Raw genomic sequence first — 12,451 nt, forward strand, 5'->3', positions numbered from 1 at the left:
AAAACTTGAAAAATGTCTCTTCCTGTAGTTCTACCTTAAAGTGCTTTTGCAAAATAGTATTTCCTCAACAAAGCTTTCCTGGGAAATAAACGGATGTATACAAGCAGTTCTGCAGCATTGGATACTTCGGATATGTCATTCAGCAGTAGGAGCGAAATATTCACTTGCTCTCACTTGCTCCAAAAGCTGAGCTGAGATGTCCTGAGGCATGTCACCTATCTGTTGGCTCAGGGAATTATTGGAGAGGGGTACAGTGTTAATTTTGCTGGCAGCATCCTCACCAAGCAATTCCCTTACAATATCTCTGGTAGCTGGTAGAATTAAATCTTCATCTATTGTGTGTGGCTTTTCTGCATGGGCAATGTGGTATGAGGCCAAAAAGGTGCTACCTTCAGTGCTCATTCGGGAACACTAGCTTGCTGCATGAATTAAGTCGAATGCATAGCCAGGTGCTCTTCTTTTCATTTGAAAAAGTATATTGATTTGTTGGCTTCTGTCAGGTGCTTAGACGGCTTAGTTTAGACAGCTTTGAAGACTTATTGGCGAGGGTCTTGAGACATACTTCATATATGCTCGTTCGTATCTGTGGGTTTTAGTTGGCCAGGAGTTCTGTGGTTGTGGATCTTTTGCAGCTGAGTTATCATCTCCGGTCTGGTCATCTGGTCTTTTTCTTTTCAGAAATCTTTCCATTATAGCATGAGGTTGCTAGCTAGTTTTCAGGGCACAGCAACATTCTGATGGTTTTATTCACAGTAGCACGCCGTAATATCACTTATATATAACCGTGGCCAGGGTAAATTCTCAATTCTGATTGGCTTGAGGGGTGTGCATTATTTTTAAATTGAAAGATTGGCATGGCAAAGAACACAAAGATTTTGATGAGATTTCAAATGAAATTTGTAGCCGACTGCATGGTTAGGTGCTCTTCTTTTCATTTGAAAATAGAAAGTCACAAATAATGTAATTAATTGATTTCTATTTTTGTTTCAGTTGTTTTTTTCATTTTCCTCCACCCTCCAAGTTTCCACGACCCCCCCATAGCGGTTTGTGAATACATGAAAGAGAAAATCTGTAGATAGCAATATCTATCAAATAAAACAGCTTCAGCTACAGAAACTCAAACTTAATCAGCAGATGACATATAACTGTCAGTGACAACAACTGACACTGACATTGAATTTAGTAAGAGAGAACAAAACAAAAAAATTGTTTTTAAAAAGTCAAAAATTTTAGCCTGATCCAGAGGGACAGCAAATAGAAGATAACAGAGTATGAAAGTATGAAAGAAGCTTTTAAAGATCCTACGTCTTTGATGTTAGTTTGACGAGAATGAGAATGAGATATTAGCGTGTTTGGTCAGAGGCAGCTTGCCCCTGCTCATCAGTATGACAAAATATTGACATTTTAGTGCAAAGTATTTGAATTCTACACAGTATCTGAATTCTACATAGTCATATGTAGAGTGTTATAAATATGCATAGCGGCTGCTCTTTTCTGGTTGAAACCTGCCTATTGTAATGGAATTTTGCTATTGGCTGATCTGGTGGTTGGTGACGTATATGGTGGCAGCTTTTGTCACCAAGCAGTAATAATTACTATTATCTGTTAGCGTGTATAATATCATATAAGTTCATATGCTTTTCAGCTTTGGCAGCAGACTTTATGTGTCTCTTCTAACATGCTACTTAATCAGGAACAACAAAACATCAGCTCTTTTATCAGTATTTTTGTCAATCAGTAGAAAAGTGATCCAATCCTCCCTTTAAAGTTAAGACATGAAAATCACCAAATGTGGGTTTACAATGTTTTTACAGAGGAAGAGACAGCATCAGTTATGTACAAACTGTTCAAATAGCCTCACAGAACATTACATTTCATGGCAGCAAACCGTTAATTTCCATTTCTTTTATCTCTCAGTTCTTTGTTGAATTCGGCATACTGCATCAGAAGGACTCATTGTAAGCAGCAGCTCAAGATGATACACTGTGTGTAAACAAATCCAGCCACAGAACTCTGTTCTATAGAGTAAATCTGGAGTTATATAATGTAGTGCATTATATACAACGTTTTGCTTTTGTATCTTCTACACACACTGGCTGTTATGGTAGCTGAGTAATCTAAAGTGCCAGCTTTTCTGGTGTCTAAATAAAGATCTCATTGTTTTCTGACATCCTGTGGAATCAAATTGTTCATGAAACCAGTGCTATTTCAATGCAACTTCACTGTGTTACAGTAAATGACTTGGAGGTAATTTGGGTAGCACAAAGTCGACCAGAGGAGATCTAGTATGAAAAATGCTCCCTTCCTTTTACCCCCCACGTGTGTGGTATAAATATGCTACATACTGCTTAGTGGGAATTTCACCCACCACCACACATGCATGAAGACACAGCTCCCTCTCTTTGTCCCCCCACACACAAACACACACATAGGGAAAGTAAACTTCCCAAGGTGTTCTATGAAAGAGGCTTGTGTTTTGACTTTATTTTCCACCACTCTCAGTGAACACAAGCCAGCACTAATGGAAACAAGTACACTAGGAACTTGAAAGGAAAATCTACCCAAAAACCTGATTTTGCAATACTTCATTGATCCCTGTAGGATAATTATTTTCTCTCTTGTCCCCCTCCAAATGGACATCAGAGGTCAGCTACAGAAAAGCATTCCTGGAGCTGGTGGGAATAAAATTTCTTACGCACAGACTTAGCTTACATAAAGTCACATTAAAGCAGATGTGTAATGGTCAAAACTAGACTGGAGACATCTTTTTTGGTGCTGCCCCACTGCTAGTGTATGGGAAGTTGACCAAGGGCAAGTTTATTTGAGGTTTTGGATCAAGTTGGGCTTAATGTCATTCCAATGTAATCAAGTCAGAGCCAGAGGTGTGTAAAACTCATCCACTGTTTCTGGGTCTGTAAGATCAATGTCTAATCTACTGTCAGTAGAGAAGCTCTGTGGGTAAGTTTGATGTATCTAGTGGTAAAATGATTGATCGGGAGTGAAATCTGGAATTTCAATTTAGATTTAGGGTGTGTTATGTCTTTAATGTGGTTTAAATGAAATGAAAACAACATTTTTACAACTCAGGTGAACTGGGGGAAATTGTGTTGCGCTGGTTCAGGCCTGCTAATTATTAAGGTGAAAAAGTATGTCTTTTGGTGTGAAAGAAATTGTACGTGTCCTGTCCTTGCTTTGTAATGTGCCTCAGTCTGACACCTTTTCTTCCTCTACCACTTCTCTCCTCTGTGCTGCACTTGAGGATGTCTGCAGTAAAACTCAGCTGACTGCATTGTGTAGACATGCAGAATTTAGCGATGCCTGTTGCACACATCGGACACACCACACAGACAGAAGCAGTAAGCGGGATGTAGATCCAGGGAACACATTTCGTGAAATTGTTGCTTTTCTGTAGAATTAATGTGCGTCAACACGTGTTACATAGAAAATAATAGCCTTGGGTGTTTTGATGCATAGTCGGCTACAATGCGTGAATAGTTCCATAAAATATAAATATGAGAGAACTTGTGGGCTGCTGCTTTTGCTGCACCAACAAAGCTAAAGTTGGCTCACTTTGGTCAGGGTAATGTTACTATAGCGCAGCTAAACAGCAACATTCAATCAACTGGCAAAGGGACTCATCTCAGTTTGCATCACAAAAAATGTACAGGGTCTGTGATTTGCCCAAGTCGCCAAAGGCGACAAGTTTGCAGCTATGTTGCAACCATGATATGACATAGTTGTAAACACTGGGGGAAAAACTGCATATAAATAAGGGTATTAGAAGGAATCATGTATTTACCTGAAAAATGTATGGTCTTTTTGCAGGATAACAATTCAATTAATTATTTTTTAATAAAGTCTTGTTATGAATTTAATCCTTTTCAAGACAGATTTTGTCCTGAGGCAATGACTGTACACACTACCTGTCTACACTACCTGACTGACGCTTGGCTTGACAGATGTTAGTTTGTGTTAGAACATGCTAAATGCAACCTGATGATAAAGCTGCATATTTGTGCGTTATTTTTGTAAACTTACATAGTTTTCTCAGTGTTTGTGTGCACTTATGAATGACAAGTGTGCATTTGTCTGTGTATGAGTTTGGTTAAAAAGCTTCCTACTGGATGCACGTGTGTGCACTTACCTACCTATCCAACAGTGGACCTCGGCGTAGTTAAACACTCTAACAGGGGACCACCAAGCCACAGAGGACATTTTAGAGGTCCCCTGTTGGTCATGCTTTAATTCATGCTAAAATCATGTCTAAATCCCTCAGGTTAATTTTTTTTAACTTTAGCCAAGAGGAGACCAGCAGGTGTGTGAGTGTTTAATGTCCAAACTCAGCAGTGCCCCTGCAGGCTGAAGCAGGGATTTTAACGACTCACTCACACACGTCGTTTTTAACGCTCCCCTATAGTTTGAATGGATTGCAGCCCCAGGCAGTCTTTCAAACTGTAGAGGGGCTATTAAACAGGCTACTGAGTGAAGAAACCAGTCTCTTGAAACATGATTTGTTATTATGTTTTTGTAACAAAATATAAAGTTTAGTGGATGTCTTAAGTTTCAAGCTCAACATTATTATAATAAAGGGCTAGAAGGCACAAGAGTAATAAATACTTTAGTATCTAAAAAACGAAAAAACCAAAACAGGATAAAATTAGGAATAAAATGATCAGCACCAAGATCCTTTCTTTTCATTTTTAATTAACCTAAAAACAGAATTATTATCCAACTTTTACTGGACTTTTGAAATGGTTCAAATTCCCTTAACCAATTTTGACAAGAACAGGACTTCAATTAATTTTACAATGTACTTGTGTCCTCAATCTATATTTATAGGAATGCATTTTATTTGTTGACTCGCATTACAGAAAAGGGTGTTAAGAAAAGGCATTAATAAGTGCTTTATAATGACTAATAAAGAGACAATATGCTACTCATATGCTTGCTAATAAGCAACTAGTTAATGATGAATATGTGTACCTTAATATAAAGTGTTACCCAAATTTGTTTTGCAGTAGTTTAACAGTGGGCTTTGTTAGATTCATCCGTCCTCTAGCTGACTTATCCCTTGTATCTTAGACAAACTGATGACTCCCAGTACCTGCTATATTTTCTCATACCATGTTAAATTGTTGTTCTCCTAAAGTATTTTTGTTGCATAACTTACATATAGCATGATAGGTTGTCATTGTATTTTCACAATACACCCCACATTTCAAAAAGCTACAATGACAACATTGTGGGTGCCTACTAAAAAATAACAACACTACAGCTTATATTTAGTTTAGATTATTATTATTTAAATAATGATTCATTTTGCTTATTTCTATTTTATTCATCCATGCTGGAGTGTGAATGTCGATCCATGCTATCTAAGAGATAATACAAATCGACAAATAAAATGTATTCCTATAAATATAGATTAAGGATAACAAGTAAATTGAAACATTTATTGAAATCCTGTGCTTGTGAAAGGGAATTTTTGGGGACTGAACCACTGAACCATTTCAAAGGTCTAGTAAAAGTAAATATTGTTGCAAGTACTACAGTCCTTGATATTAGTGCATGCAGCCAAGTTGCTTCTGAATTGCAGGTAAAACATTAATTATTCTCAATTAATGTGGCAATGATTATTTTTCTAATATTTCTATCACAGAGAAATGTTTAAATATTGATAAAATTATAGCTAAATTATCCATTTTTGAATGAAACAGAGAAAGTCTTTGCAGTAAACAAACCCTCATTAGGTGAAAGAATGGGTACCGACAGTTTCACTGCAGTATATGGATCCCCTCTTTGATAGGTAGACATTGTTCAAGGAAGCAAGTCAACTCTTGGCAATTTCTTTAAAAAAAAATTTAAAAGCAGATTTGCAGTAATATTATGGGAAAACACCTTAAAAGTAAATTTTCAAAATGACCAGAAACAGAGGTCCACACTTGGTCGATGTAGAATGATAGTCCACTATTTGAATATAGGAATGTATGTGTGTGTGTGTGTGATTGAATATGTGCCACACATCTCCATCTGCACAACAGCAGACACAGTGCTAGCAAAAGGATTTTTTTACTCCACCCCTCACTGTGAATTCCTTACATTCACAAGACCTGAGGGCAACTCAGAATGAGAGCATTTGGCACAAGTGTGTTATGTTTCCCCTTCTCTCCTTTTTACAGCACTCTCCAATGCCTTTCAAAAGTGTGTGTACGTGTGTGCCTTTAATTCATGGTGTCTTTTCTTAAAATGCTGTTAGAGTGAGTGTAAATAAGTATAACATAGCTGCTATGTTAGAGCTCCTATGCAGCCGTATATACTGTAAAAGGTGGAAAGGGAGGAGTGCGGTGAATGTATTGCTTTTTTATATGGCTAACCATGTGCAGGAGTAACTTGTAAGCACATGTAAGCCAAGCCACACACAAGCACACAGACATATACTTTGCCCACACCCTGTACACATACACATGATAACATAAGAGAGAGAGAGAGAGAGAGAGAGAGAGAGAGAGAGAGAGAGAGAGAGAGAGAGAGCGCGCAAGCGTGTGTGTTGAGGTTAGGGGTCTTTGCGCTCACTGTGGCTACTTGAGACACTGCAGTTATATGTTGACAAAATTAACCCTCCCTGCAACACCCAAACAACTCAAATTTCCTTGTTTTCCTAAACACAACTTCTTTTGTCTCCTTCTCTGTGCAGTACTTTATCTCCTGTAATCAAGTTAGACTCTAGTCTACTCATCAAGTCTACTTTATTAGCTGAATTAACTGACTCTGCAATGCATTATCTTATCAGGTGATGGAATGTGTGGATGGCATTTTAGTATTGTGCTGCTGTGTGTTGTTTTAATGAACTCATTTTTTATATTTTTTATATTTTTTTAATGTTTTTAAATGAAAATTGCAAATGAAATTTACCCCCACCGCTTTTTCTGACTTTTCATATTTCTCTATATATCTATTTTTGCACATCTGTGTGTGTGTGTGTGTATATAGGAAGAGAGAAAGAGAGCCGACATTACTTTGTGATTTGGTCATATATTGTTACCTACGCAAACATTAGGGGAAAAGTTAAAGGAAAGCTATTTTTTTTGTATTTTTTAAATGTTGGCAAAACCAATATTCCCAAAGCTACAACTAACATTTATTTCCATTATCAATTAATCTAACCTTTATTTTTTTGATTAATCTGTTGCTAGATCTGTTGGCGCTGCTCTATTGTGGCCATGCTGCTGTCTCATTAGTGTTTTGTTTGTGCTAAATGTAGTGCATGTTTTTCACCTTAATACTTGACAAGTTTAACCTATTAAGTATGTTGTTTTACTGTATGTATTGTTTTTATTTGTTCTTAGATATCTTTCTTGTTTCTTCTTGTCTTTTATGTATGTGGAATGTTTTATAGTTGCAGCATGGGTGGAAGCCCCATCCAAATTTCCTACAATGTGGGACAGTAAAGCGAATCTTGACTATAATGTATAATTTACTATAATGTAAAGGAACAGCAGCAAATCTTCACATTTGAAATCCTGGAACCATCATTTGGCATTTTTGCTTGAAAAATGACCATTGCAGCTCTAGGCTTAATACACAATATATATAATGTGTGTGTAGTTACAACAGGGAGTTGGACGTGCTGACGTGCTGCGGTATGCATATTGTCTCATTTCCGGTTACCGGTGTTTGTGTGTTACTAGTAGTGTATTTTTGCTGTTCTAGCTCATCAGTAATTTTTTTTTCGATTCTTCATTATAATGACTAACTAGCTGCTATAAATTTTAACTTACACTAGTTCTGCTCAAGCACTCATAGCTCTCTCCTTCTTTTAACGACTTTCTCGCTAATCCCACAGTTTACACGCTATTCAGTTTTGCTAGCTACCGTTCTTTAGTTTAGCAGCTAGCAATGGCTTCTCTCTCTCCTGCTTGGTTTGTCAAATGTTTAACTATTTCTCACTCTCCTTTATTGATAATGGTACAAGTAATAAATGTAGTGTATTTGTAGCGTTAGAGGCGAGGCTTAGTGAATTGGAAATGCGAATCATTAGCAGTTGTAGTTAGCCAGCCCCCAGTAGCCTGTTAGCTACTAGGGGCAGAACAATAGCTGGCTTGGTGTAAATCTCCATGATATTGGCTGTGAATGTAAATGACTAATAATGAGGGATGATCATGTCTAATAAAACCTATTTACACGATTCTTCCTTGGTCAGACCAGTCACTTGCACAACAACTTCCTACTATAAGTTCATATATGTTCCAGCATGTTGCTCAACAACAATTAAATCCTTTCCTGTGGTTCTTTGCCACAGAGCCATTTGGATCATTGGAGTCCAGCAAAGAGCCAGATTTCCTACAGGCGTTGATGAAGAGAACAAAAGTTGAATGGAGAGTGAATGGCTTCTGGCCATGTTGCCAGAAACATGACAACAGAATGCGAATGCTGCTCTGTATCTGCAGGATGTGTAAATAGGTAACTTGCTAACAAGTTCGCCATATTAAGTGATTATGTCAATTTTGTGTTTACAGTGGTGTTTTTAAAAGGGATATTTCACCGCTACAAAGATGGTATTTTCATAAAACTGGGCTGTCTATGCAGTACAAAGATGGCCTTCCAAGGCCACTCCCAAACTTCCCCAATTCCTACAAACAGCTGGTCAGAGCTACTAATGTTAGACTAAACTCTGATAGCACCGCTGGGTAACAAACTGGGCAGTCTCTCTGCCAGAAGAAAGTAACTGGCTGGGCATTTGGTTTTTATGGGCGGGCCCTGACAATCAAAGTCATTTTTTTCAGACTTTTAACTGCAACAATGGATTCATATTGAATAGTTCAATATTATGTAGGTTTATATGTTAAAAAACTACCATGAAATGATATGCTTATTTACTGTATATTTTAATGATGACACTTAAAATTTGGTTCAGTCAATATGAATTAATTGTGACCTGATAGTGCAGCCTATTATTTATAAGAATGGCAAAGTATGCTAAAGTCATGTAGTCTCACCCCATATATATAAATCAATTCAATTCAATTTTATTTATATAGCGGCAATTCATAACAGAAGTTATCTCATTGCGATTTTCCTATAGAGCAGGTCTAGACCGTACTCTTTATAATATTAATTACAGAGACCCAACAAATCCCACCATAAGCAAGCATTTGGCGACAGTGGCAAGGAAAAACTTGCCGGCAGAACCCTTGGACAGAACCAGACTCAATGGTGGGCGGCCATCTGCTGCTGCCGTGTTAGGTTTTGAGAGAGAGAGAAAGAGAGAGGGGGGTTTGGGAGGCACAATGCAAAGACCACACAAAATTTTTTTTTTTTTTTATATAGTAGAATAGTAATTAGTGTTAATATTAATGAATTAGTAATAATAGGAATAACAGCTACAGGAAGAATAATGTCAGCATCAGTAACATAGCCAATAACAACAACTGTAGTAACAGTTGTTGAGCAGGAACACAGGGGCAGCAGGCGGCCCACAACCACAGACCCAGACCCTGCAGCTGCGGAGGCAGAAATACCTACTGAAAGCAACAGAAGGAGAGAGGAGAGAAATGAGAAAGCATAGAACTATGGGAGAGAGAAGATGTTGAGTCCCATGCAGTAATGGGATAAAAATGCATACAGAGAGAAGGAGAGAGGAAAGAGGCGCATCATGTGAAGTCTCCCGGCAGTCTAGACCTATAGCAGCATAACTAAGGGATGGTTCACCCAAGCCAGCCCTAATTATAAGCTTTATCAAAGAGGAAAGTCTTTAGCCTACTCTTAAATGTGGAGATGGAGTCTGCTTCCCGAACCCAAACTGGGACCTGATTCCACAGAAGAGGAGCTTGATAACTCCCATTACTTACCACTTACTTACCATTACCACTACTTTTGGAGACTCTAGGAACTACAAGTAACCCTGCATCCTGGGAGCGCAGTGTTCTAGTCAGGGTAATATGGTATTATGAGATCTTTAAGATATGATGGTGCCTGACCATTAAGAGCTTTGTAGGTGAGCCAGTGCAGAGAAACTAATATTGAGAATTGTTTGAAATCTCTTTTCCTAGTTCTGATCAGTACACGTGCCGCAGCATTCTGGATCAACTGGAGAGTCTTGAGGGACTTATTCGGGCAGCTGGATAATAAAGAATTACAGAAGTCCAGCCTAGAAGTAACAAATGCATGCACTAGTTTTTCAGCATCATTTTGAGACAGGATGTGCCTGATTTTTGCAATATTACGTAAGTGAAAAGGCAGTTCTCGAAGTTTGTTTTATGTGGGAATTAAAGGATAAAGCCTGATCAAAGATAACTCCGAGGTTCCTTACCGTGCTGCTGGAGGCCAGGGCAATGCCATCTAGAGTAACTATATCTTTAGATAATTTGTCTCGGAGGTGTTTTGGACCAAGTACAATAACGTCAGTTTTGTCAGAGTTTAATATCAGAAAGTTGCAGGTCATCCAGGTCTTTATGTCCTTAAGGCATGCCTGAAGTTTAGTTAACTGGTTAGTTTCATCTGGCTTGATCAATAGATATAATTGGGTATCATCTGCATAGCAATGAAAGTTTATCGAGTGCTTCCTAATAATACTGCCTTGAGGAAGCATATATGAGGTGAATAGAATCGGTTCAAGCACAGACCCTTGTGGAACTCCGTGACTAACTTTGGCATGCATGGAGGACTCACCGTTAACATGTACAAACTCGAGATCGATCTGATAGGATTTAAACCAGCGTAGTGCGGTTCCTTTTATGCCAATTACATGTTCCAGTCACTGTAACAGGATGTGATGGTCAATGGTGTCGAACGCAGCACTATCAAGAGTGGGCTTTTTAAGAAGCGGTTTAATTACAGCTACTTTAAAGGACTGTGGACATAGCCTGTTAATAAAGACAGATTGATCATATCCAGTAAAGAAGTGCTACGGGTAAAACGTCTTTAAGCAGCATAGTTGGAATGGGGTCTATGGTTGATGGCTTAGATGAATCAATCGTCAAAGTCAGCTGAAGAAGGTTGACAGGAACAAAGCAGCCAAAACACAGATCAGGCTCTACAGCTGAATCCAAGGTTCCTGTGTTTGAAGACAAGTTGGCACCGGTTAAAGACAGGACTTGATGAATATTTTCTCTAATAGTTAAAATTTTATCATTAATGAAGCTCATGAAGTCGTTGCTACTGAGAGTTATAGGAATACATGGTTCAATAGAGCTGTGATTCTATGTCAGCCTGGCTACAGTGCTGAAAAGAAACCTGGGGTTGTTATTTGTTGTCATTACGGAGATATATTATCCTATATTAATATAGGAGTCCTCTGTTATATTGAGACATAACATTGAATTAAATGCAGATGAGATCGCTTCCTTGAATCTAGCCACAGCAATATCAGATAGACATCGAGAGTAAGAATTTTTGCCTAATGGCGTGTAGTCCAGTAATAGCACTTCAAAAGTTATTAAATAATGGTCCGATAAAGAAGGATTCTGTGGAAAGACTATTAAATGTCCAATTTCAATTTCATATACCAGAACAAGGTCGAGGGTGTGGTTATAACAGTGAGTGGCTTCAGTACACTCTGACAAAAGCCAATCGAATCTAATAATGAGATAAACGGAGTACTAAGGCTATCATTTTCAACATCCACATGAATATTGAAATACCTACAATAACCACTTTATCTGTTTTAAGGACTAAACTTGATAAAAACTCTGAGAATTCAGATAAAAATTCAGAATAAGCACCAGGAGCGCGGTACACTATAACAAATAGAATTGGCTGTTGTGTTTTCCAGGTTGGGTCGGAAAGACTAAGAACAAGGCTTTCGAATGAGTTATAATTTAGTTTAGGTTTAGGGTTGATTAATAGGCTTGAGTCGAAGATGGCTGCAACTCCACCTCCTTGGCCAGTACCTCGAGGAATATGAGTATTAATATGACTGGGCAGAGTACATTCATTTAGGCTAACATATTCTTCATGACCCAGCCAGGTTTCAGTAAGACAAAATAAGTCAATATGATACTCGATGATTAAATCGTACAGCTTTAGATGACAGAGATCTGATGTCCACATTTAATTCTCCTATTTGTTGTGCTATTTCAGCGTTTTTGTTTAGGTTTTTATTTATAACTCCTCTTCTGTTAACTTTAGATTTTATTAATTTAAGTGGTCGGGGGGTAGACACCGTCACTAAGGAGTTTTGGGTGGGTAACTGCTCTGGAAGCGCAGAGATGCGTGTAGGACTGCGACTCTGCCTCCTCTTCTGAACTCTGAGTTGACATGGTTTTGGTCCACTAATAAACTTGGCCAGATTTCTGTATATGAGAGCTGCTCCATCCAAAGTTGGATGAATGCCGTCTCACCTAATCAGACCAGGTCTTCCACAGAAATTCTGCCAATTATCTACAAAACCCACATGTCAGGAACAGACTATTTTCTTGGACCCAAATGCAGAAACTCACAGTAAACGGCTGGA

This window comes from Siniperca chuatsi, linkage group LG10 (genome assembly GCF_020085105.1).
Source record: "Siniperca chuatsi isolate FFG_IHB_CAS linkage group LG10, ASM2008510v1, whole genome shotgun sequence".
In the NCBI taxonomy this organism is placed as follows: Eukaryota; Metazoa; Chordata; class Actinopteri; order Centrarchiformes; family Sinipercidae; genus Siniperca; species Siniperca chuatsi.